Source organism: Saccoglossus kowalevskii, chromosome 16 (genome assembly GCF_978046115.1).
Source record: "Saccoglossus kowalevskii chromosome 16, keSacKowa6.1, whole genome shotgun sequence".
NCBI classification, from domain to species: Eukaryota; Metazoa; Hemichordata; class Enteropneusta; family Harrimaniidae; genus Saccoglossus; species Saccoglossus kowalevskii.
In genome coordinates this window covers 15996887-16002257 of record NC_140656.1, presented here as the reverse complement: position 1 = coordinate 16002257, position 5371 = coordinate 15996887, and the positions used below count along the sequence as shown (strand labels likewise).

Sequence of the window (5371 nt, the reverse complement as noted above, 5' to 3'; positions counted from 1 at the left end):
AACATATTGTTGGATACAATAGGTTGATAAATACAAATGAATTATGATTTATCATAAACTAACAATATAGTTCAGAGCAAAATGAGAAATGTATATCTGCCTGTCCCTGGTCATGGTATTAAACTCAAACAAATTTCTCATTTTAGTAGTGACAGAAAACTAAAATTCAGTCTTCAATTTGCATTGAAATACATAATCATAATCGTGAATATGAATACATGTTCTTGGCAATATGTGTGTTAATATTTATGTGATACAATAGCTGCAATTTAGAATAACAATGCAATAGAGGTAATTTACATAATGCATTGCTATGCAAATTTAATCATTGCCATTTTCACTGTCTTCTGCATATTCATCCATTAACTCGCCAAGTTCTGAATAGTATACCAGTGTGTCATCTCCTGTCATATCGTATTCTTGCATCTCTTCCTGTATCATCATATTTATGTAATTTGTAGAAGCCTTAGTAGTATATGCATCTACCACCGCCAAATTGCTTGGTTGCAATATCTTTGAACAAGGGCCTTTTTTTAAGAGCCTTCACAAAAACCATTTGTGTGTTGGTAAGCTCTTACATCTGCAGCTAGCACCACAACTGTGTGTTTTGAAACACTTGCAACATTGATTACTGCAAGATGGCATTTTCTTGCAACCACACCTCTTTGTAAATAGATTTTACTCGTATTTTAGGAAAGAAAACTGTACACTGTCAGCTTAACTCCAAAGTTGTGACGCCCAACATGATCGTTGCCAGTGAAACTCCAATGCTTGGCAAGAAGATATATATTCTTCTTCATACTGACTTATTGGGCAAATTGTTTCTTTTACAGTGTCTATCCACTTTCTGTGGTTGTCAAATGTAGTAGCTTCACTAGCTTATAGTTTTCTGTATAGTTCGTGTGAATAAGCTTCATCAAATGCCTATGAATGTAAAAGTAAACTGCACCAACAAGACGTAGACAAGCAAACACACTATTTTTCATAGTCTTTGCAGATGTATCATTTATTGTCCCAGACAACAGGTTATAAATTCAGAGTACTGAACAAAAAAACGTATAAAAAGATGACTTTCCAAAACCAACAAAGAAGTTGTAGTGGGTAAGTTTATATCGAAAAACTAGGCGTTGAGGTGTTCTTTTCGTCACATAAAACAAACTGATTAAACATGCGGAATTGTTATTGACACGGACATCGATTGCGTAGTGTTTTCTCGAGTTGAAAAGACGTGAGGTATAATTCAAACTTGTTTATTTGTACTCAGCATGAACATCAATACGTTGTACAGCAAATACTTCTTGATATAAAATATGGATCACTGTTCTGGGGTCAAACTGCGTCTATTATACCCATACTAGTGTCAACCATGCTCAAATAATCATTCCTCCAGTGCATCGGTTTAGGTCAGATTTATTTAAAACACGGTTAATTCTATAACATAAAAGCAATACAGACACTGTGAAAGTAACTGTGAAACTATTTGTAACCATGAGGTAACGATCTCACTTCATGAATCACTTTAGAAATATCACACATTTCCAGTAACACAATGTAACAAACAGGTCTTAAATAAACGTTCAAAAGATTGTAGACTTACATCGTTGGGTCTCTAAAGCAGTATGTTGGTTGAAATGTTCGGTAGACGCTGCGCAGAAATGTGCTCGTAGCTTTTCATCATGGCTGCCTATCATAAACAAGCGTTTTAGCGCGATTCGAACATGACCTGTGATGGCGCACTCTACATGCGTAGGTGGTGCTATTAGCAGCATTTCTGTTTCGACGAATCACGAAATAACGATAACAATTGAAATTCTAAATAAACTTGTGTACAGCAAAATCACTAAATAATAGTTTCACGAGGAGTTGACATTGTAGAGAGCGTAGAAAGGATGGTGTGCGTAACGAGCATCAGGTTGCGAAGCTACCGTAGGAGGACTTACAGCGATGGCCTGAATCGGACTTCTCACGACAGCGCTTTGCCTGGTTAAAGTAATTGTCAAAACATAACACTGTCATTCCATATTAGGAGTGACACGCGACTAACACGAGGCAGAACTTTGGTGAGAATTTTGGGCGGTAAGCAGACAATTACCGCGAGAACGCAATGGGGAAACAATGTAGCGAATGTTTGAATACGTCACGGTTGCTACAGAAACCGATCTAGTCTCTCAGGGTTCAACTCGTGGTTATCAAAACAATGTCTGACATTACAAACTAACTTAGAACACATCATAAAGAAAGTAATTTTTTTCATGTTAGATCACAGGGAGCCCAGGAACTATAACCAGTTGAGCAAGGCTAACAGAGTCGTGACCTCGATGTGGTTCGTAACCGGTCTTGTGATTGGTTGTTGACAAATGCTGAACAGGCCACGCCTCCAACTGTGCCGTGCGTTCGGGCAAACCGTTAGGAATTCCTAAATGGAGTAAATTTGTGTAGTTTTCTTGATTTATTCTGCAGATATCGGTAAAATGTAGGTAACGCTTTGGTGAAATTTGAAGGAGCAACTAATATTCTTCAACCTGGTATTTTTTTAAGATTTTATTTTTCATTCTGTTCGTCTGTTTTTTCGAGTTTAAAAAATGTGAGCTGGTTGGAGCCTTTATCCCTTGTCTATTTCTTACACTAGATACCAGCCGATACCCCCCCCCCCCCCAATAGAGACTGTGCACTAGTTGATTATAGTTCCTGGGCTTCCTGCGGTTAGATAACTGCGCGCGACAGAAGTTAACAACCGGTTATGATAAATAATGACTGAATAATTTTGCCAACAAAATGAAGTGAAATATGCTGTAAATCTTGGTCTAGATTGAGGTCAGATTTGAATTGGTTCATATCTATATGTTAGATTTAACAAATTGTTATCAAGTGGATTAAGATATTTTTTTCCAATATGTTTGTACAGAATTGGCAGTAAAACATGGTAAGTATCTGTCAGGAGAATAAACAACTCCATTTTTGTATGCATGAAGTATGCATGACAGCTTTGTGGAATCCATTCAGATAGTATACCCTGGCTGTTAACACATGTCTATGTCCTCACCATCAAAACCACCTGCTGTTATGAACATTTGGTCCCCATGCAGTACTGGTATAATCAGCTTTAAGCATTCTGAGGATAACAAATTTACAAGTGTACGTTTATTTGCTGTACAACCAATATTTTTTTCCCAATCTTGTAAAAGAAGGGTTTCATCAGACTCTTGAACACTACTCCGTTATTGATCTCTCAATATCTTTTGGGCTAATACCAAGCCTTTGGAGGTGATCAAAAATTAAATGAACCTCAAAATACCGTTGACGGTAGTGAGGGACAATCCAGTGTTGAACAGAGAAATCTGCATAATGCGGAAATGTTACATGTGGGGCCAATGGGGCTTTGTTTATTAAAAACATGCCATCCAACACCATGAACTCTACCTTCCAGCCTATAGGTAGGAACTCTTTGACTATTGTTTTGTACCTCTGAACACCTTTATACTACAGACGAAAGTGACCACGAGGCAATCCATGGTCGCATGTCCATGGTCAACTATGGACAGCCATGGTAGTTTGTGCTATTTTATGACCATGGTCAACACCTAAATTAGTTTGCGTCATTTATTCACCATGACCATGAAGTTTGTATCATTTACTTAGTTGGTTAATTAGGTACTGATAAGTATTTGGACAATGTTTTATTGCCATTCAAATTATCAGTACATTAAATTCAGCGACAGAAAAAAGTTGCATAACAATTACATTTCTGAAACCGGTTCAATGTTCCTTCACATATTTTTGAACAGATTGTACTTTCTCTGTTATTAACTTGCAACTCATTTCTAGAAATTAACTTTTAAGTCCAGACACCATTGTAGAGTACAAGTGACAAATGGCGTTTTTGCAGTGGTATTCTTGTTGGGGGCTTTGCCAGACACAGTCTGTCAATATATATTCTTTAGGAAACAATTTCAATAAAATGATCTTAACTGCACCATATTTATCACAATGAGCTATAAGGTCTCGAAGTTGGTAAAACGTCATGCCACTGTATAAATTTGGCTCGGCTACATCAGCACATGTACTGATGGAAGACTTTGTCACAGCTGATGGCATGGTAAATGGCTCGGCAGCAGAAGGTTGCTCAGTGACTCAGGTATGACCAGGGGCTCAGCAACAGGTGACTTGACCATAGATTGCATGTCATTAAACCTTTTTTTCAACCTACGTACAACATCTTTCATTTCATTTAACTCTTGCCGAGTAAAACAACGGATCATTAACTGTTGATTCACCAAACATACCATAAAAGTATGTCAGTCATATTGGTTCAGAATAATTATTTGCTTTGAAATCTTCTATGGGATTGTGGGGATCTCCTCAGTCTTGTACCCAGGGTTACTCCAGGTTCCTGTCTGTGTGTCATGGTGAATTTAAAGTGACAAAGGCTGCATTTTTACACTTGCAATTTTTGGTTTTATATGTGTTTCTAAAAAAAAGCAAAAATATAGTATACGAAACTGAATAGTAATTAGAGTATGCAACAATTTTCAAAACAGGATAATGAATCATTTTGCAATTACCAGACTTGCAAACTGGTATGTGTACATTAGAATATTATAGTAATTAGTATTATACATCTGTCACCGTAATGCCATAAGTTTCAGCGTGCCATAATTTTACAGGGTATTTTCATCCTTCCATATTATGCAATGATTACGTGTGTAAGCTTCTATGTTGACAAACACATTCAGGAGTCCTCTACATATGGAGGAAATATTCACACAATTCAAGAGAAAAGATGTATAGTTTGCAACTGTCTTCATGTATTTTATTGACATTTTTACCGCTTTTATTATCAAGTTCATTAAAAAAATGAAAGAGTTGTTGCTTTATATTGTTTGCAGCCATATTGCCAGTCGCTCCACGAGACCCTCGACAGCTGTATGTAAAGCAGATTTGACATCTTTGTTTACACACATTTCATGTGCTTCATCCAAAGTCACGTCAAACCACTTAGTTCCAAACAAATGCTCCAGATTTAAAATTCTGAAGTGATTCCGAAATTTTAAGCATGTCAGAAATATGTCATGGAATCAATTTTCAGACAGTCTAAGGTCCCATTTACCTGACCTTAACAAAGCAATAAATGAAAAAAAATAAACAAGAATGAAACTGACTAAAACTTAAGGTCTCAGAGATGCAGTTTATTTGGCTTGCTTTTTAATTGAGTAATTAGACAATGAAGATGGTATATGTTATATATTTTCTGAAAGCTTATTATACAAACTTTGTAAAACTTGTCTTTATTTTAAATATCCAGAATGCGTTTTTGATTTTGGGTCAAAAATATGCTTTTTTGGACAAAAGTGATTTAAAAAAAATTAGCTTA

The 5371-nt window shown here is 36.3% G+C and overlaps 1 pseudogene; it reads right to left on the bottom strand.

Moving 5' to 3' along the window:
- Positions 1-3756: 3756 nt before the first annotated feature.
- LOC144351963 (uncharacterized) lies at positions 3757-4286 on the bottom strand (annotated as a pseudogene).
- Between the last annotated feature and the right edge of the window lie 1085 nt (positions 4287-5371).